Source organism: Mixophyes fleayi, chromosome 4 (assembly GCF_038048845.1).
Source record: "Mixophyes fleayi isolate aMixFle1 chromosome 4, aMixFle1.hap1, whole genome shotgun sequence".
NCBI lineage: Eukaryota > Metazoa > Chordata > Amphibia > Anura > Limnodynastidae > Mixophyes > Mixophyes fleayi.
Window position 1 is genome coordinate 154263703 of NC_134405.1, and position 22438 is coordinate 154286140.

The 22438-nt window shown below is 43.0% G+C and overlaps 1 protein-coding gene across 1 annotated transcript in view; it reads left to right on the forward strand.

Moving 5' to 3' along the window:
* Positions 1 to 22438, forward strand: part of CAMK1D (calcium/calmodulin dependent protein kinase ID) — a 272636-nt gene that overhangs the window by 208315 nt on the left and 41883 nt on the right. The gene's annotated exons all lie outside the window — the stretch shown is intronic.

Sequence of the window (22438 nt, forward strand, 5' to 3'; positions counted from 1 at the left end):
CGGCTGATGTTCTATCACTGCTTAACAATGGCTGCAATTTACCATTAAAATCGCACTGATATAGCTTAGCGATAATGGCCACAGAGGTAAGAATTCATTTACTGCTTCAACTGGCCAGTCTCAGAGGATATGCACATGCGTGACCTGACTAGCCAGCTCACAATAGCAACAGTAATAGTTGTAAAAAAAAATTATACAAATATGTAGAAAAAATTATATTTAAAAATATTGACCATTCAAAAAATGGTTTGTTCTTTGAATAAGGCATTTGTTTTCTTGATTTTCTTCTGCTGTGGCCTGAGATGTGAGAACAGAACAAGAATGCTGTGGTACTTGTACCGCCACTGTGCTTGTTAAATAGCCTTCCCAATGCTGTGCCGGTGAATATTACCATTGGCAGTGGTTACCTGTGTAGATAGCAACGCTACCACCTTTATGTAAAGGGCAAAGCCCTATCATCATCATCATCATTTATTTACATAGCGCCAGCAAATTCCGTAGCGCTTTACAATTGGGAACAAACATTTGATAAGACAATACTGGGTAATGCATACAGACAGAGAGGTAAGAGAACCCTGCTCGCAAGCTTACAATCTATAGGACAATGGGAGTTAGAAACACAAGGGCATGTGCTACATCATATTGCACAATAGACCAGCTAGAACGCAAAGGTAAAAGTATTGAGTGGGCTGTGTGTGTTGCAATGTTGGTCAGAGGGTTGTTGTCTTGCGTTAGCAGTGTAGAGGATGGTAATAGGGTAATCTAGGGAAATTAAGATGGTGGTTGAGGAATATCATAACCTTGTCTGAAGAGGTGGGTTTTCAGTGAACGCTTTTGAAGGTTTGAAGACCAGGGGAAAGTCTTACTGTGCGAGGGAGGGAATTCCACAAAGTGGGTGCAGCACGAAAAAAGTCCTGTAACCGAGAATGGGAGGATGTGAGGAGAGTGGAAGAGAGACGCAGATCTTGTGCAGAACGGAGGTGTCGAGTTGGGAGATATTTCGAGACAAGTGAGGAAATGTATGTCGGTGCAATTTTGTTGATGGCCTTGTATGTTAGTAGAAGAATTTTATATTGGATTCGTTGAAATACAGGCAGCCAATGTAGAGATTGGCAGAGTGGCTCAGCAGAGGAATAACGGTTAGTAAGGAAAATCAATCTAGCCGCTGCGTGCAAAATAGATTGTAGGGGTTCAAGTCTGACTTTGGGAAGACCAGTAAGGAGGGAATTGCAATAGTCGATGCAGGAGATGATGAGTGCATGAATTAATGTTTTTGCGGTGTCTTGTGTCAAATGTGCGTATTCTGGAAATGTTCTTTAGGTGTATGTAACATGATTTAGATATAGAGTGGATGTGGGGAATAAACGACAGTTGTGAATCAAGGATTACACCTAGGCAACGAGCTTGCGGGGTGGGATTTATGGTCATGTTATCAAAAGAAATAGAAATGTCAGACAGTAAGCTACTGTTTTTGGGTGGGAATATTATTAATTCAGTTTTTGAAAGATTGAGTTTGAGTTGGCGAGAAGACATCCAAGATGAAATGGCAGAATGACAGTCAGTAACGCGAGACAACACAGATGGTGAAAGATCAGGAGAGGATAGATAAATTTGTGTATCATCCGCATAGAGATGATACTGAAATCCAAAGGAGCATATTCGTTTTCCAAGAGAAGTGGTGTAGATAGAGAATAGCAGAGGACCTAGGACTGAGCCTTGTGTTACTCCAACTGATAAAGGAAGCAGAGTAGAGGTGGATCCAGAGAAATTAACACTGAAAGAGCGATTAAGACCTAGATCTAGACCTAGGGATTGTAGCGTTTGTATGAGGAGAGAGTGGTCAACAGTGTCAAATGCAGCAGAGAGATCCAGGAGAATTAGAAGAGAGTAATGGTTATTATTTTTTGCTGTGATCAGATCATTGACAACCTTGGTCAGCGCAGTCTCTGTGGAGTGTTGAGAGCGAAAGCCTGACTGAAGAGGATCCAATAGGTTGTTTGCTGTAAGAAAGTGTGAGAGGCGAGTGTAGGCAATTCTCTCGAGAAGCTTGGAGGGGCATGGGAGTTGGGAGATGGAGCGGTAATTTACGAGAGAGTTAGGGTCAGAATTCTGTTTTTTTAAAATGGGAGTAATCACTGCATGCTTGAATAGTGATGGAAAAATACCAGTAGAAAAAGATAGATTACAGATTTTAGTTAGAGGTGAGATGAGCACAGGAGACAGGGACATACCAATTTGTGAGGCAATGGGATCAAGAGGACAGGAGGTAGAGTAGGAAGATGAGAAGAGAGTACAAACTTCCTCTTCATTTGTGGGATCAAATGAAGAGAGAGTATCAGAGGGTGCTACAAAGGAATTGAGCCGATTTCTTGTCAAGGGAGATGATACCATTTCAAGCCTGATCTTATCAATTTTGGCCTTGAAATAGGAAGCAAGATCCTGTGCACTGATGTTAGTTGGAGGATTTGGGGCAGGAGGATTCAGAACAGAGTTAAATGTGCTAAAGAGGCGTTTGGGGTTGTTAGAAGCCTGAGCATAGATGAGAGATTGGAAGTATGCTTGTTTAGCAGTGTCCAGAGCATTTCTATATTTCTATAGGAGTGGCAGATATCAGTATATGTGATGAAATCATTAGAGGCACAAGATTTACGCCAGTGACTTTCTGCTTTACGAGAAAGTTTTTGTAGAGTTCGTGTTACTGTAGTGTGCCACGGTTGGCAACGGATTCTACGCAAAGTATGTAGTGTCGCTGGAGCCACTTGATCCAGGGCAGTTGCTAGGGTTTGATGAAAATGGGGTACTGCCCGATCAGGGGAGGAGAATGTAGAAATTGGGGAGAGAAGGTGTTGGAGAGAGGTGGAAAACTGTTGAAGATCAATAGAGTTGATATTCCTGCGGTTGTGAGGAGGCTTGGAAGAGCTGGGGGTGAGCGAGTAGCTAATAAGGTGATGATCCGAGAGGGGGAAAGGAATGTTAAGGAAATCATAAACTGAGCATAGTCTACAGAAAACAAGATCAAGACAGTGGCTATCCTGATGAGTAGCGAATTCAATCCACTGGGAGAGTTCAAGTGAGGAGGTTAGAGAGAGTAATTTGGAAGCAGCATTGGAACATGGATTAGAAATAGTGATGTTGAAATCACCCATGATGATGGTGGGGATATCCGTAGATAAGAAGTGAGGGAGCCATGCAGAGAAGTGTTCAAGAAATTGTTGGTGTGGACCAGGGGGGCGATAGATGAGAGCAACACGCATAGAGAATGGGTTAAAAATACTAACAGCATGTACTTCAAAAGATGTGAACGTGAGTGATGGGACACTTGGTAGAACTGTGAATGTGCACTGTGGGGAGAGAAGTAGTCCAACCCCCCCTCCTTGTCTGCCTCCTGGTCTGGGGGTGTGGGTGAAATGGAGACCACCATGTGAAAGGGCTGCAGGTGAGGCAGTGTCTGATTGTGTGAGCCATGTTTCTGTTATTGCTAGAAGGTTTAGGTTGTTTAAAAGGAAGAGATTGTGTACAGAGGTAAGCTTGTTACAAACAGAGTGTGCATTCCAAAGGGCACATTTAAAGGACTTTGGACGGAGGGGAGACAGGTGATTTGTTTGAGGTTTGCTGGATTTCTGTAGTGTTCAGATATATGTGTGTGGGAGAATTGAGGGGGACCTGGATTAGGTGATATATCACCAGCTAATAGAAGCAGGGAGGAAGAAAGGTAAGAAAGATGATTGTAAGATGTGTGTTTTTTTCGTTTCTGGCGGCAGGGTGCGGCTGTTAAAGTTATTGAATTTAAATAGGCAAACAGTTCATGAGTGTTCACTAGAGTTGAGTGAAGTAATGAAGGGGCAATGTGGACAGAGGTGTGTGTTGCAGGATGGGTGAGGGATGATATAGTCCTAAAGATAATGCCATGAAGAGAGATAAAGAAAAATATTTTGGCAAGCATTAGGATTATGAGTCAAATAGCAAAATAAGGGAATTAAGGAATTACCTAATTACAATGTCCAGTGTAATCAGATAAGTAGTGCAGAGCTATGCTGCAGAAATTGTAGTATATCCATGGTTGCCTGGATAGTATAGAGTAATGATGTGTGAGCCATGTGGGGGAATGGGTGGAAGTGTTAAATGGAGAGTAATAAAGTGCAGATGATTGAGTAGCTGAGTTTTTGCAGAGTCATGAGAGAGGAGAGTGGTTCAAAATCAGTTTCAATTCTTTTTACTTGTGATGGCAGACAAAGCATTAACTAGAACTGAGAGCACAGTGATAAGATAGGGGACTGAAATAACTGTAGCATGGGTAGGTAGTGGTTGAGCAAGTAGTACAGCAGGCCAATTAAGCATAGTGGATTTTGCAGTGAAAACAAACTGACAGATAAAACAAACTTTCATGAGATGAGAAGAAAATAAGGTCAGAGTCCAAAACAGTCCTCATGCTGCATGGAGGTTGTAGCCAGGTTGAGTTGAAAACATCAGAGGTAGAATATGGAGTTTCAAGTGAATACTGACTGTAGTCCTTGTGTTCCTGTGATAATAGGCAGAATGTTCTTTCCTGTTTCCTCCGGTATAACTCCGAATTATGCTGTTTAAATTTTAGTTTTACACTTGTATCTATACACTTAGAGCTATACACACTAACTATGCAGCCATCACTGGCTTTGCACCCATGTTAGCCGGAGATGGGGGTTTTCACCATGGAAAGACAATATGGAGAGACTGGAAAAGAAGCTGAGAAACAATCACAAGATTTTTGTACTCAGCATACAATCTCTTTCTCTAAACACAGTTGGGAGACATTGTAGACCATGGGATATAGAGGATGCTGTGGAGTCCAGGCACTAAAAAGACTCTTCTGTCCTGCTCCTTCCCCTATATGTCCCCCCTCCACCGGAAACCATCTCTGAAAGTAAACAGACGAAGCTAAAACCTGCACTTTAAGTAATGCCAACTGCAAGCCTTTGTCCAACCCACAAAATAATCCTGGCGCAATGAAATAGAGCCCCAATCACCACAGGGCTATCTCAATCAAAGAGGAAAAACAAAACCACACCCGCTGCTGTAAGACCCGTGGAGTCTCAGAAAACAAACTACAAAAAAACAATTAACAGCGCTGAGTGTGGATCAGAGTTGCCTCTAATGATACCATGAATTCACCTATAGATATATAAAAACAATTTATTCAGCATTCGCATAACAAATAAAAACATACTAAATGTTAAACGACCAGCTGGTCACAATGGTTAACAGCTACAGCAAATATCATACTAGGAGTGAGTGTTCAATGATAGTCTCACACAGATAGTATACAATATTACCACTTAGTACCTCTGATGAAATCACCAATCGGTGATGAAACGCATTAGGTCACGTGACCAGCTGACCTCCGAGGCCAATCGGGAGCCAGAAGAATGACTGCGATCCTTTCTCCTCTTACCTTTTGAAGAACATTTGGCAACATTGGAAATGGAGGAAAATCGTACCCCAGGTCGAAGTGCCAAGGTACCGTCATGGCATCCATTAAAAATGCCTGCGGATCACTGGTCCTGGCACAATATTTGTCCACTTTGTAATTGAGCTGTGAGGTCATCAAATTCACCTCTGGCAGACCCCATTTGTGAACAATCATTTGGAAAACCTCCGGGTGCAGTGACCACTCTCCCAGATGCAGAACATGGCGACTCAAGTAGTCCGTCTCCCAGTTCTGAATACCTGGGATAAAAACCGCTGAGATGACTAGAACCCAACGTTCCACCCATTTTAATATTTTGGACACCTCCAACATCGCCAAAGAACTCCTGGTTTCTCCCTGATGGTTTATGTAAGCTACTGCTGTGTCATTGTCCAAATGTATCTTGAGGGGCCTGTCCCTCAAACTCTCCTGAGCCTGAGTCAGCGCAGTGAAAATGGCCCTCAGCTCCAACATATTTATCGGAAGACAAGCTTCTTCATGGGACCAGGTGCCCAGCAAGCGAAGATGCATAGTCACCCCCCCCCCCCCCCCCCAATCCGGAAAGACTGGCATCGGTTGTCACTACCGTCATGTTGCAGGTTACAAGTGAACAGCCCTGGCTCAGGTGATCTGCCCTGAGCCACCACAGGAGAGAGACGCGTCTCCACCGACAGGCAAAGACACTGTTTGTCCAACTGAGGGATTATTTTGGACCAGTTTGACAATCTCCTTCTGGAACCTTCGAGAACGAAACCGGGCAAACCGAACTGCATGACACAATATGACCCATCAGTCTCATGCACTGCAGAACTGAAATTCTTGGCCAAGAAAGCAGTGTCCTGACCTTTTCCGGGGGTAAGAATACTCTCTGGGCCCTGGTATCCAATAAAAGACCCAGGAAAACCATCCTCTGGGTAGGAATCACATTGGATTTCTTCAGATTGATTATCCATCTGTGCTCCTGAAGGAATTGTTTGTTCAAGTCCAGATGAAAGCTCAACTTAGCCACCGAATCCGCTTTTAGTAGGAGATCGTCCAAGTAAGGAATGATCACCACTCCTTGTAATCTCAACAGTGTGGCCATGACGGACATCACCTTTGTGAACACTCTAGGGGCTGACGCCAACCCGAAAGGAAGGGCCTGGAAGTGGAAGTATTCCCGTTTACTACAAGCTGCAGCAGGCTGTGGTGACCCTGCCAAATTGGGACATGTAAATAGGCATCCTTGATGTCCAAAGATGCTAGGAATTCGTCCTTTACCATGGAACTGATAATAGATTCCATGCAAAATCTCTGAATCCTCATATGTATATTGAGATCATTTAAGTTTGGAATTGTCTGAAAGGAGCCATCTGGCTTTTGAACCAGAAAGAGGTGAGAGTAGTATTCTTGTCCCCTCTCCTTGAGTGGGACCGGTACCACCAACCCCGATTTTACCAGAGACGGGATGGCTGAGTCTAAAGCCTTCCGTCTAATTGGGTCTTGTGGGAGAGGAGTATTTATAAAGCGTCTGGGGGCAGGGCCCTCCAGATCCAAAATATACCCTCTGGATGCCACTCCTCTTGCCCATAAATCTGTGGTTGAAGAAACCCACTTGTCCTGAAACTGCAACAAGTGGTCCCCACAACCCCTGTAACCAGGTGGTTTGTCAGTTTGTTTAGTCGCAGGTCAACGGCCCACGCAGGCCTGCCTGCCCGTCTGGTCTGTCCCTCTAAATGCCGAGAAACGGCCCATGACCAAAACCAGCTCTGGGGTTCCCAGTGTAACAAAGGAACGAAATGTTCGCTTACCTTTTTGCTTTCTGAGAGGCCATCAGGAGAAAGGAACTTTTCCCTCCCGTGGCTTGGGCAATAAACTGATCCAAAGCTTGACCAAACAAAGCCGCTCCATCAAATGGCAAGGCCACTAATGCCCGATTGGATTCTGCATCCGCTATTCAAGATTCAAGCCAAAGAGTGCATCTGCCAGCAATGGCCAGTGAGGAAGTGCGAGCCAACCCTTGGCCCGTATTCAAGACTGCATCCCCCAGAAATTCAGCAGCTTTTCGAATATGGTCCGCTATAAGAACGAATTAATTCCTGGCGGTACCAGATTGAATGCCATCTCCCAAAGCCGAGGCCCACGCCTCCACTGCTTTGACTATCCAAGCTGCTGCCATAACAGGTGTGAGAGATACACCTGATGCCAGCTAAATAGATTTAAGAATGCCCTCACTTCTTGTCTGAAATGTCCTTCAAACTGGCCGAACCAAGTAAAGGAAAAACAGTAGCTTTTGCCAAATGTGCAACTTGGGCGTCCACACAAGGATTGTCAGGATCCCATTTCCATGACAAGAAAAGGATTATATAATCTATGTTGCTTTGGAATCTGAAATTTGGTATCCGGCTTAATTCTCTAGCTTCACTACAAAATTTCCAAGAGTTTGGGGGGATGGTGGAAAAAACACAGTTCTTTTCTTTGTTCTTTTGAATATAGAAGTCTGTGTCGGTGTCGAGTCATCATCTGAGATATGAAGCACCTGTCTCACTGCTAAAATGAGGTCCTCAATCCCTTGCTTCGTGGATATGTCTTCCTCCCAAACCAAAACGTCTTCAAAGTCATACATCTCCCCCTCCTTGTGTAAGGAAAGATCCGTGTCCGAGTCACCAGGATCTTGGGGGATAGCAGGTGTAAATCAATTACAATGCCTGGTTGTAACTGTGAAGGACAATAACCTCACCTCTGGTGGTGGTGTTCACACTTTCCAGTGACTGAATCTGTAGCCTGGCAGTAGGACCCAGAGAAGACATAGCAGGAATGTTAGCAACATCAGGCTGGTATAAGGGAATGATAAACTGTGTGGAAAGGGACAGCCGGGGACCCAGGACAGAGGGGAGGAGGTCTTGGGACCCGCTTTGTAATTTAGAGGAGCTGGTCCATCACCTGCTACCACTAGGGGCCAAAGTATCATGATAGAGAGGAGAGGCTGCAAAGATTGAAAGGGTTGAGATATATTACCCCCACAGTGGAGGGGTGAGAGATAATTACCTCCACAGAGGAGGGTTAAGAGATAATACTCCCACAGAGAAGGGATAAGTGAACACTGCTGTGTGACAAAAATTTAACTAATGTTAAATGGGACTGCTCCATTACTATTCTGTGCATGTAGCCATTAAGAACTGTGCAGGAGGAGATGGGAGATGTATATAGGAACTGTACATATTTATTTCATCACTGCAACTGTTTAAGAATGGGCTGGAGTGATGAAGAAGTGTAAATAAAGAGTTTATTTTGCAATATAAAAATGGTCAGATACCCACATTTTTGAGACATTGGATTACACTGTACAGAGAGTTTGTAAAAATAACCTGCACGTGCGGGGACCGTCTGGTCATCTACATCCACGCCAGGAGCTAGTCAGGGCTGAGAAGGAGGCCTAAACTGTGCACCTCAACACTACACGTAGAGACAGCGGGTTACATCTGCATTACAGTTTCTATGAAGACATAGATATGAGGATAATTTTTGCATGTTTGTCACGAACGAGAGTGTTTCTTGGAAATGTGTAAAGCAAATGACATTACAGCAGTCATTTAGAACAAGTGGTGCTAGATGATTTACCTATATAGATGCTGTCCAGCCACATTAGAAATCACTAGAGGCTAGGAATGTTTTTCTGTAATATATTTTTAAAGCATCGTTAACAAGCACATGACTATTTTTTGTAAGGGAGCAATCGATAGGAATAATTTTTAATGGCAGCTGATCTCATGTAAACATTGGGGAATTCCTCTGATGTTATGCATGTTTCACAGCAGGAATATTCATGACTTGTGCATCAATTGTTACTTCGCTGTCTTAGTTACTAATTGGCCTAAGAGCTCTGATCAATCCTGCAGACTATTTATGCTTATCTTGCCCTATCAGAGCAAAACCCACATATTCTTTGGAGCAAAAACCACATATTTTTTGAAGTGACTTAAATAACCCATATAGAGCATGTAGATCTCATCTTATTAGCTATGATTTTTTGAAATGTGTGTAGTCAGGCAGTACTAGAGAGACGATTGCAATGACTGCTGTCCTCTCACCACTGTCATATAAGAATGTGACAGAGACTCTCAGTGGCCTCCTGGGGGAAATAGTGTAGAACGGCATTTGTCATATTGGAAAAAACATCAGAACAAGAGGCTACCAGAAGGTTAAGATGCTTTATCAGTAGGAAAGTAATAGATGCAAGCATTGGCAGATGTGCTGTGGGCCAATACAGTGCTAGCATTAGAAAGAAGGATGGGGTGAATTAGTGTAAGGAGAATTTAACACATAAAACAATCTGTCACAAATGTGTATTATCTGGGTGACAATAATTACAGGTATTATCATTTAAAAGTTATATTGCTATTTCAATAAAAAAGAGTGTATATGTTCTTTGTAAAAACTTGCATTGCATATAATATACTTCCCAACATTTAGGTAGGTGGCATCAGGACAGGGGCGTGATCATGCTATGATGGGGAGATGCCGCTCCCCTCAAACCCCTTCATTGCCGTGCACACCAGTGTGTACAGCACCTGTTCAGCCGTGAAAAGACAATATCTTGCTCATTTCCCACCTCAAATCCTGACTGTTCAGCCTAAAACAGGACGGTTGGGAGGTATGTATAGTTTCACATATGTGAGCAGATAATTTAAAAACCATTTCAGAAATGTTATGGGCCTGAAAACACCATAATCTACCAGTCTGTAGTCAATAAAGCATGTACTTATATATAACATGCAATAGTATAACTTGAAGCTCTTGGGCCCCAGTAAAAGGTTGTGTCTGGGGCTCCATTCCCCCTTGTCTAAATTCACCCCTTCCCGAAACTACTATCCACCTCCACAGCCAATCACAAGCAGATTTCCATGCTGCCCATTTGTGATTGGCTAGTAAAGGCCAGTACTAAAGACTCTTTGCTTTAAAAATTTAGAGCCTATAGTCGCTGCTAGTGTGTAGATGGGCTCTTTTGTATGGGGATTTTTCTTTGTTCTTTAACATTTGAACTGTTGGATTAAGAAAAAACAAAGAAAACGACTATTTAATAAATATGACTTTTTAATAAAATGTGGAATGAGGGTTTAGGAGTCTGGAATATTTTATCCAATTAAACTTTATTTGTAAATGATGTGTGTTTTTGTTTTTTTATTCTTTTCTATTTTGGTATAATGAAGAGCAGTTTTAGGGAAGGTGACCAGACACCCACAACCTAGGGGGCTGGGAAGAGCCCCAGTACTCTCTTGTGAGGGGCTGCTAACCTCTGGGAGTTGCCATTTATTTGCATATCACTCTCCAAAGCTGATCAGCCAGGGGCTGGTTTGGCAAACACCTTTCTCATATTTGGGAGAGGGCATGGTCCCCTCACCCTTAGTTACTCCTTTATTTTATTCTCTTGTTGGTTTTGTATGTTGATTTTATATTGTGATATAGTGGAAAACACTAAAAAGTTTGTATCAGTTTGTTGGTGCTTGTCACTTAATGGCGTCTTTTCACTAAAAATATTTTAAATAAATATATATATATATATTACATATTGTTGCTGGAACAGGGCTTGATGGTCCCTCATGCTTGGAGTGTGTGAAGATGATGATGGGTCTTGTTGTGAGGTTGGTTTATCCTGCTTGGTAAAATAATGAATGATCTCAGAATTTGTGCCTTTCTTGACCTTGGATGATGCCCGATGCACGGTTAATCGGATGTGGGTTGGGTAAGTATAGTTGGTTTAATAATCTACTTTTAATTGTCCGGTACTACTAGCGGTTTCTTGATAAGTGCTCATAGCTTTAGAGATTAATTTTTGTTAATTCTTAAGCACCCACTAGGTGGCAGTGGGGTCCACTAACAAAGAGCTTCCCTCTATGGAAACAACTGAAATAAGTGATGTAATCTACTAGAACAGCCTTGTAAAATTAACATTCCTGTTATTTGATTTTCTTTGTTTTTTTACTTTGTGATGTAGTAACACCTAGGTGTTCAAATCTGGAGCACATGGGCGAATGGTTAATACATTTTGTTGGCTGTGTTGCTCTATAATGTGTTTTATGGGAAACCTAAAGATAGCAGACTTTCTGCAGATATTACTTGGGGGAGATCAAGGTGCTTCTTTTGGGGGTAGGCAATTAGTGGTGATATCAGGTCATGTTTACTCTGATGGCACAGTAAATATCTCATCACATCTCACTCCCTTATCCATGATTTCTCCCGTGCTGCCCCCCACCACTGGGGCGACCTTCCTCTTTCTATCAGACTATCCCCTAGCCTGTATAACTTAAAACGGTCATTGAAAACCCACCTGTTTAGAAAAACCTACCAGTCCTTCACGTAACCATTTCACCATGTAGTATACCTCAACATCTTTCCTCCTCCATCTCTCCTTCTCTTTGCTTCTTGTCCTCAGATCCCCTTACACTGGCTCACCCCATGTGTCAATCGATTGTCTGCCCCTTTCCCTTTAGATTGTAAGCTCTAGTGAGCAGGGCCCTCTTCCCTCCTGTTCTCATTGCCATACTTTTTTCCCCTGGCTATCAGTAGCTGTGTTGATAGTTGTGTTATTTGTTTACTGTATTGCACTCTTATATCATGTACTGTCTTGTTGTTTGTCCTGTGTACCGTGCTGCTGACCTCATGTGGTGCCCTATAAATAAAGATTAAATAATAACAATGACAGTTTCCAGGAGACTAGTTGCTCTGCCCTACAAGACTTGTCTGCCAGTCTGTTTTCTACTGATGATCTACAGCAGTGCTCTGAGCTGTTGCTGTTCCTCTGGAAGCGTTGTGGCTGTACACCACTGGCAGGTGAAGAGTGTGTGGGATTGTGGGTTCTGGCGGCTCCGGTACTGCAACTGCCAGGTACAGTGGTGCAGGGCTGATTGTTCAGGGCTGTGAAACAGCTTTACGTGCAAACTAGGTTTCTCTTTGGTGCTGCCTCTGGGTCACCTTGTGGTGGGTTATCTATGGCATACTTGCCAACTCTCCCGGAATGTCCGGGAGACTCCCGAAATTCGGGTCGGTCTCCCGGGAGAGCAGGCAAGTTTCCCGCATCCTGCAACTGCCTAGCCTAATTGATGCATTTCGCTGTGAATCGCGTCATTTTGGCCCCGCCACAAAACAACATTTCCGTTGCGGGGGCAGGGCCAAAATGCAGAGCTTGGCCGCACCCCATCCCCTCCTTCCCTCTAGTCACGCCACTCTCCCGGAATACACTTGCCAAAAGTTGGCAAGTATGGTCTATGGCTGTGGAGAGACCTCAGGTGCTCTGTTTTGTGGGTTTTGGGGTGGGAACAGTCTCCAGGGATCAGAGAGAGAGGAGTTCAGTGAAGTAGCTCCCTCAATTTGCTGCTATCCTGAATGGCTGCCAAGTTTTTTCCCCTAACTTCTGTGCTCTACTGTCATCACATTACCTTGGTCAAAGTAAGTAATCCTGCAGTCTATAGTAGTGAGACCAGAGGTGCTTGATGATGATGTTCAATCTCACATTCTTTAGAGTTCCATTTCCTCTGTTTGGGAAACATTGGTGCTTGCACACACATAGAAGGAGGGCAGTTGATGGATCAGAAAGTAATGCATATCTGAATAATGCATGTTAAGTGGTTATGCAAATAAATCTAAGATGGAATGACTGGATTGGTGCATATATTATTATATAAATTGAGATTACATCAATTTCCTATATCAGCACCAGTCTACACACTGTGTAAGAGTTATGGGATATAATTTTATCATTTTCTAATAGAGGGGAGAAGGCAGGCTGAACTTACTGTTTATTCTGCAATAGAAGGTCTAGGTAAGACATTGCACATTTTTGCTTAATATTTAGTACAGTATATAAAAATTAACATGTTGGCATTTTGTTACTCTTAGTTTGGAAAGATAAACTTGTCATCTTATTTTATATCATCAGTGTGAGGAAAAAGAAGATTCCGGGATAAAACCGTCCTGGCCTTTCCAGGGCCGGATTTACCGCTAGGCAACCTAGGCACCTGCCTAGGGCCTAGCGGCTCTCGGGAGGGCCTAGCGGCTCTCGGGGGCCCAGCTGGGGGGGGACAGGAGCAATTTTTTAAAAAAAAATTGGCCCCTCTCCCGACTCGCGGGGGGGGTTTGGTGCCGCGAGTCGGGGGGGCTGGTTTCCTCCCTCCCTCCTCTGTGTGGCCTGCTGTGTGTCACATGGGACGTGCACCACATGACAGGTGCCGTACCATGTGTGAAGGGGATGAAGACTCCACAGCTCCTAGATGGAAAAAGGTAAGTTGGGGGAGGGGTAGGGTAGTATATTAATAGTGTGTGTGTGAGGGGCCACTGTGTCCGTGTATTGTGTGTGTGTGGGGCCACTGTGCCCGTGTATTATGTGTGTGTGTTTGTGTGTGAGGGGCCACTGTGTGTGTGTGCGAGGGTCCACTGTGTGCGTGTATTATGTGTGTGTGAGGGACCACTGTGTGCGTGTATTATGTGTGTGTGTGAGGGGCCACTGCGTGCGTGTATTATGTGTGTGTGTGATGGGCCACTGTGTGCGTGTATTATGTGTGTGTGTGTGAGGGGGCACTGCATGCGTGTATTATGTGTGTGTGTGAGGGGCCACTGCGTACGTGTATTTTGTGTGTGTGTGTCGAGGGGCCACTGCGTGCGTGTAATGTGTGTGTGTGTGAGGGGCCACTGCGTGCGTGTATTATGTGTGTGTGTGTGTGCGAGGGGCACTGCGTGCATGTATTATGTGTGTGTGTGTGCGAGGGGCCACTGCGTGCGTGTATTATGTGTGTGTGTGCGAGGGGCACTGCGTGCATGTATTGTGTGTGTGTGTGTGTGTGCGAGGGGCCACTGCGTGCGTGTATTATGTGTGTGTGTGTGCGAGGGGCCACTGCGTGCGTGTATTATGTGTGTGTGTGCGAAGGGGACCCAAACCGATATCTTGCCTAGGGCCCCATGAGGTATAAATCCGGCTCTGGGCCTTTCTAATAATTAGGATGCCACTTAAAAATAATTGTAATTGGTGGAAAACAAAAATATATACAATTCCTAAATACTGTTAAACACATGGAGCTAATCAGCAAAACTTGCAGTTTTCTCTGAAGCTTTTGCCCACTTTACACTGCCCTAAAACTAATGCTGAAGTAGTTTATAAAAGAAAAGTAATCTGTTTGCTGTGTAGCCTTTCAGTGTCATAACTTTATAACTACAAGCTTAGTCATAATGATGTTTTTTATTAGACATATGTAGGTCAATAAATATAAATCACTCTCAGGTTAGTAAATCTGACCATTGAATGTGTGCTGTGCGAGGATGCAATTTGTGTCATTCCGCTGTGTGTTGATGCAAATTATGTGAATCGTGTCATTTTGCTCACTGCAAATTGAAATAATTTAACATGACAATGATCCTAAGCACATCAGCAAATCCGCACCTGAATGTCTGAAGAAAAATCATGCTCAACCCATTTGAGATGTTGTGTCACAACCTTATGAGAGCTGTGTACAAATTCATGCACTCAAACATCAACCAGGTCGGTCTCCCGGACTCCCAGGAAAGCAAGGAAGTTTCCCGCATCCCGCAATTCCCTGGCCAAAATGAAGCGATTCGCGGTGAATTGCATCATTTTCGTCGCTATTGACCGCACCCCGCCCTTTCCGTCCTCTAGTCATGCCCCTCTCCCGGACTGCACTGCCTGAAAGTAGGCAAATATGACCTTTAACATGTACTGAAGCAGTGTTGTAAGGAGGGGTGGGCTATAATTTCCAAAATACAAAATGAGACACTGATAAACTCAGACAGAAAATTATTGATTCAAGTTATTGCAGAAGTAATCTGAAATAAAATATATTGTGTGTTGTCACAAGAAATGAGAGTTTTGGTGCTTGGTGAGAATATGTGTCACTTATGTCCCTCCCTTTGGGATGGAGCAAAGGCTAGTCCTGCAAACAGGTCCACTAGATTCATAAAACTCCCGTGTGTACATCATTATTTTTATTTATTGTTTTGTATCTTAGATTGATGATGTTTTATTTACATGCTATATAAATAATCATTGCCTGTATTAGTGCCAAGTTCTTTACATTGTTTTCTATAAAGCCCTGTTAGAGTATGCTGCTTTATTCATCATTGATGACAAATACTATTAAACATAAGTTGTTGTCATCTTAAACAGTAAAGTGTCAACTGTAGAAAAAGCCTCATTATTAACATTACTGCTGCAACGAACACATTTGCCGAATATATCTATAAATGTCTATGTTGCAGACATTACAAATCCAGTTGTATACATTTAGCACTGACAGATGTTAGCAGCTTTAGGGCAATCTTGTTTTTTACAGAGTTGTCACTGCTTTCTTTAGCCACTGGCAAAAGACAGAGGCTCAGCTTTAAAAGGGAGATCCACAATCTGAGTGTTAAAAAAAGAAAATAACAGAGCAGTGTTTGTGCTCCCTCTAGTGCAACGTTTTTGTAATGCAGTCACATACTAATAGTATAACAAAGCATTGTAATACTATTAGATAAACTGATCAATTTTCGTTTAAAAACTAAGGTGCTTTTTGAATGCCAAGTTACATAGAAGAAGAGATAAATCTATGTTTGTGGTGATAGCTGCTACAACACACAAGCCAATCGAATCAGTGTAACTTATCAGACCTTAAGATTACTTATTTAAGAGTATTTATTTCTTGTCTTTTTTTTGTATTTTTCATTTCTTACAGTACGCTGTGGAACAATTACAATGCCACATTCCTGTTTTAGTTTAAATTGATCTTTTAGGGTAGTATTTATCAAGCCCCAAAACATGCATAAACAGCGTTTTCTGCATGGTTTAGGCCAGTGGATTCCAAACTTTTTCAGTTCAAGGCACCCTTAGGGTCTCCAAATTTTTTTCAAGGCACCCCTAAGCCAAAATAATTACCATGTAGTCCCCCACCTTGCTGACCACTGGCCCTGACCGAGGCAGCCCTGGAGATCTCCCAAGGCACCCCAGGGAGCCTAGGTGCAAAGTTTGGAAACCACTGGTTTAGGCATTTTTAAGTAAAGTGGTAATTTAACAGAAGCCTAATGCACGAGATGCAGCATAATACAGCAGTCCCCATAATACTAAATACTCAGATCAAGCTCTGAAAATCTTATATTTTTGGAGCTTGACCCCTGAAGATGGCATTAGCCATTCAGTCCTATGGGGAGAACATCGCAGGAAGGGGATATTCAGGTCCCTCTCTGGCAACCTTGCTATAACAGATGAAACTTAACTAGGATAACATTGCGGTTAATAAGCCCTAGAGAGTTTACAATGTCCTATGCTATCAAAAGATTGAATCCTTGTAGTTTTCATTGTTTAACCACTTCATAACCAGAGGGGACTTGCACCTTCCACTCCCTTTATACTTAGTTCTGCATTGGCCAGACAATGTTCAGATGTGATCACTATTTTAAGTGAATATTTGGCTTGAACAGTGATGGTTAACCTGGGACACTCCAGGGGGTAAATGTATAAACGTCCGATTTTTTTCAACTTGCCGGAAATCGGCAACTTTGCAGGTAAAATTTAAAGCGGCGATGGCTTGTAAAGGCAAGTTTGTCTTTACAAGCCATCACCGCTTTAAATTTTCACTGCAAAGTCGCAGATTTCCGGCGAGTTGAAAAAATCGGACGTTCATACATTTACCCCAGGTGTTGGAAACTACAAGCCCCAGCATGCTTTGCCAGCTGTCAGCTAGTTATCTACTGGCAAAGCATGCTGGGGATATATATATATATATATATATATATATATATATATATATATATATATATATATATATATATATATATATTATACAATGCTGCTATAAGTTAACTGTACTTGTAGAGCTTTACTGATGTGAGCTGGATGAAGTGCATTTTGTCCCACCAATTTCAATAAATTAAACTTTTTTGTTTTTCTGATAAAATACTATTGGGTTTAGATTATTAATGGCTTAAATTAATTAGCATTTTAGGGAATTTGTAGCTTTGTTACTTTAACCAAGTGTGCCTAGAGATACACTCCACCAAAAGTGTGAACTCATTAAAAGTTAAGTATAAGACCTGATTTTCACCATCTCAGAACAAATTGCTGTGCGCCCTTATGCACAGCAGGGAGCACACTTAGCATTGTGCTCTCATCACCACCTCTTTATTCTGCTTCAGTAATCTCACTTTACAAAATACAATTGTATTTTCGAACTGCCCACAAAACATTGTAAGGGGTGCACATACTCTACATAGCAGAGGTCTCCTTCTCACTCCGCCCCATTAAGGTGGAGTGAGAAGCACAACGCCACCAAACAGGATTTTGGCTGTGTTTCAGCAGTTTTGCTCTTTGTGAATAATATCCACAAAATGCCAAATTCTCTTGAGGTGATCTACATTTCAACAACAAGGCAATTAAGCCACCAGATGGCTCCCTAATGTTTTATAAATTACTTGGGAGGAATGACTGAATTTAATTATTTCTAATTTTCCTAATATAAAATATGAATCCTATTAACTAAATGAGAACCAGATTAGGCCCATAAGATATAATTTAATTGTGTTGTCAAATAGTACATCTTTTTAAATGTATATATTTAATGCTTCATTTCATTATAGACATTGTTTACAAAAGTAGTAGTGTAAGTAAAATTATTTTGTGGGTTATTCCTGTATTTGTGATGATCCCAGACTGAAACCTCTTGTCAACAGATTTGAGATTTTTTGTTGCAATTTTAATCTCGATACATCAGAAAATTTGTAAAGATAAAATAAATTTTGTCCTGTGGGCTTGTTCTCAGAGGTGATTTTTGGTCTATTGCAACAGGTTCTTACAACTTTTGAATCATCAATACAGAAATGGAAGTTGCTCAAGCAATTTATATGTTTACAGCAGGTACTTGAAGGGGTGGGGTTATCCAGAAAGGAAAAAGTACAGAGAAGCATCGCCAAGCAACACGGCTGTAAGCCAGTATAAGAGCTACTATTCTCCCTGTACATAAAAATGCAGAATTCTCAGTTGCACACATTTGCAAATACACGATAAGCGACCCGCCACTTCACGGCGCTTCTGCTAATAGGGTGGTCCTAACGTTAAACAATGAGTTCCCCCATATAATGGGTCATACATATGTGTTTTGAATCATGTATACAGTAAATTGTATAATTGCAATGACCATGTAAATTGCAGAGTTGCAATGTTTTATAATATGATTTGAAAACTAGAATGGTCTCCTCATGTTTTTTTAACATTGTTAGTATATATTAATCACAGTTAAAGGGGTCTTAATAATGCATCATATTTTCCAATGTCTAATCGATTTGATAATTAATATGATTTTACTTCCACTATTTGACAAAGTGCATTAAGTTTTGTAGCACATTTTTGCATTGAGCATATATAATTTTACCTGTCATGTCATGTCATCCATTTTTACTAAAGACACTTTGAGGATCATCCTTTAAAATTTTGCTGACATAAGATAGCAGAAATTGTTGAAAGACATATCAGCCAACAGTTCTAGAAAAATATCCACTAATAACGCTTTAGCTCGGCGGTTCCCAATCTGTGCGCCGTGGCTCCCAGGGGTGCCGCGGCGCTGTCACTGGGGTGCCGCGGGCCAGCCATAAAAAAAAGAGAACACAGAAACTTACCAATCTGTCGGGCGCCAGGACCCAGCAGCCTCCTCTCTCCCGCAGTTGTCACTGAATATCGACGTCAGTAACAAGCTGCGGGAGAGAGGATGCTGCTGCGTCCTGGCGGCCGACGGATTGGTAAGTTTCTGTGTTCTTTTTTTTTTTTATGGCTGGCGCCTGGCGCAGGGCAGAGGAGGGTGACAGCGGGGCAGAGGAGGGTGACAGCGGGGCAGAGGAGGGTGACAGCGGGGCAGAGGATGGGGACAGAGAGCAGATGAGGGGGACAGAGGGGCAGAGGAGGGGGACAGCGGGGCAGTGGAGGGGGACACAGCGTGAGAGGGGCAGTGGAGGGGGACACAGCGTGAGAGGGGCAGTGGAGGGGGACACAGCGTGAGAGGGGGCAGTGGAGGGGGACACAGCGTGAGAGGGCAGTGGAGGGGGACACAGCGTGAGAGGGCAGAGGAGGGGGACAGCGTAAGAGGGCAGAGGAGGGGGACAGCGTGAGAGAGGGCAGAGGAGGAGGACAGCGTGTGAGAGGGCAGAGGAGGGGGACAGCGTGTGAGAGGGCAGAGGAGGGGGACAGCGTGTGAGAGGGCAGAGGAGGGGGACAGCGTGAGAGAGGGCAGAGGAGGGGGGCAGCGTGAGAGAGGGCAGAGGAGGGGGACAGCGTGTGAGAGGGCAGAGGAGGGGACAGCGTGTGAGAGGGCAGAGGAGGGGGGACAGCGTGACAGAGGGCAGAGGGGGCAGTGTGAGAGAGGGCAGTGTGTCTGGATGCAGAGGGGGCATTTTTGCATACAACTAAATAAGTATTTCTGTCCTGACCTAAATACTTATTACAATTTTTTGACCCAACTACTTCTAAAACAGGACTGCTCAATAATTATTTTGGAGGGGTGCCTTGAAAAAATTTGGAGACTCTAAGGGTGCCGCGAACTGCAAAAGGTTGGGAAACCACTGCTTTAGCTCATTATACACATTTACTCCATAAGTTTCTGTTAATATGTTAAATGACTGGAGGAAAAAAAAGAAAAGAAATTCAGCTCCATGTTAAAGTAGAATTCTTTCCCCAGGCATGCCACTCCTGCAGGTGTTAGAAAGATAGGTACTATATACCACAGGTTTACAGTCCCGAAGACTTGAGTTCTCAAGCTACCCAGTCCAGTTAGAGCCAGAGAAAGTACATTTATTTACTTTAGTTTACTTGTATAGTGATAGTAAGACCTTACACCATCAGAATAGAGTAGTTATCAATCCGTGTTTTTACTGAAGTAGTGAAATAATAGTAATGTTTATTAAGATTAACACATGTGATTGTAGTATAGCAGCTCCCTTTGGTTGGAAAGTAGCGTACCATAGTGCACAGCAAACTGTTGCATTTATGGAATAAAATAACAGCCACAATTACAAGTAAACTCAACTTGAAACAATAATATGTAGTGGCAGGCTTGCAGGGTAAAAAGCTGCAAGGTGCTATGGTGAAATAATTCAGTCAAATAGCAAGCAGCCAGGATCATGAATCTAAAGAGATGCAGGAAACAGGAACAAACTGATTGGACACTGGAGCAAGCTGAAGACAATCTGTACATAGGCACAAACAAACAATGACTAGCGATGAACAGAGCCAGGGGCAGGAATATAAAGCAGGGTGCTAGGTGGTGGTAATCAGGTGAAAGTAGATTAACCCCTCACAGGTAAAAGCCCACAAATGGTGTTTTTCTCACCTACCTGTTATTGCAGCTTTCACAACCTGGTACTGGATTCTTGTATGGATCCTGGAATGTTGGGAGCTGTTTGGAAAATGTATAGGTACATGAAATATGGAAAATAAAAAGTGAACACTGTACAAAACACCCAGCCACCCTGCCAGACACATCATGCTGCCCCCACAGCCACATTATAACCCCCTGAGACACATCATACCCTCTCCATAGACACATCATACCCTCTCCATAGACACATCATACCCTCTCCATAGACACATCATACACTGCCCCCAGACAGATCATACACTGCACCCAAGACACATCAAACCCCTCACCTTCAGACACAGCATATCTCCCCTAGACACAGAATATCCCCCCACCCCCTTCCCAGGCACAGCATACCCCCAGACACATACTTACCTAAGCTGTGCTGGAACTCCTTCTTCGTGCTCTGCAGGCTGATGGGACAGTGTGTGATGTCACACACACACTGTCCGAGAACTAGGAGTTGTTGTCAACGCCTACCCTCCCTCCCCCTTAACACACACCCCCCCATTCGCGGGTGCATGCGCACACCACCCGCTGGACACAAAAAAAGGTAATTAAATTTTTTTTCTAAACTACCTGGCTGCAGTCCCTGAGCCCCCCAGGCAGGCTCGGTACCTGGTAATTTGATTTTAGAATGCTGGTCCCCTGTTTTAGAAAAGCGATAGTAATTGTTCACCTCCTAGAAAACCGAGCAACAAGGAAACACTTTAGCTCTCATTTCCCCCAATCGCCACGAGCATTAAATCAATAGTACGAAGTGCCAACATTAAGTCTATAAAATTCATATTTAATACATAAACCTAACACTAATTAACAATAGCATTCCACCCTAGTGTTCACATAACATTAACCCCCTACATACATACCAGTGCCCACATAACATTTACTCCCCCACACACAACATCAACCCTATCCCCACATACCAGTCCCCACACAACATTAAATTCCTCCCCACATACCAGTTTCTATCCAACATTAACTCACTTCATACACTGGTGCCCACACAACATTAATTCTCCCCCAGCCCACCTCCACACACACATACCAATCCCCATAAAAAATTATTGACCTATCCCCAACTATTAGCCTCACACCACATTAACCCCCTCCCTACACACCTGTCCCCACATAGCTTTAACCCAGACACAGACACACACCAGTCACCACATAACATCAATCCCCCCCCAGTATTTAATAACCCACCTTATGATCTTCCTTCACCAAATTTATTGTGTAATATCAACTAATTAACTTACAGATAATTATTTTATTATTTTTAATTTGTTAAACTCCCCAACTCCCTACTATATTTTTAACAACAATACATTTACTTTATTCCTTTTATAAGGTTTTTATTTTCTTGGTGATGGGGTTCAAGTGTGTCCCCAAACCTTTAATCAAAGCAGAATATATGTAATTGAAGGTAAATTTATTTCTAGCAAGTTTTGAGTTATATGGCTTGCTCAGTTTTACTTACCCCCCACTGCGATAATCCCCTAAATTGGGGGCCCTTGGGGTACCTGTTTTGTGTTCTCTCCTCAGTTTTCTTGCTGACTTCAGTCTGCTGTCAGATTCACAGGCATGTTTCACTAAACTTTCTCCAGACGGGTAGGATACAATTGGGGGGATCCTC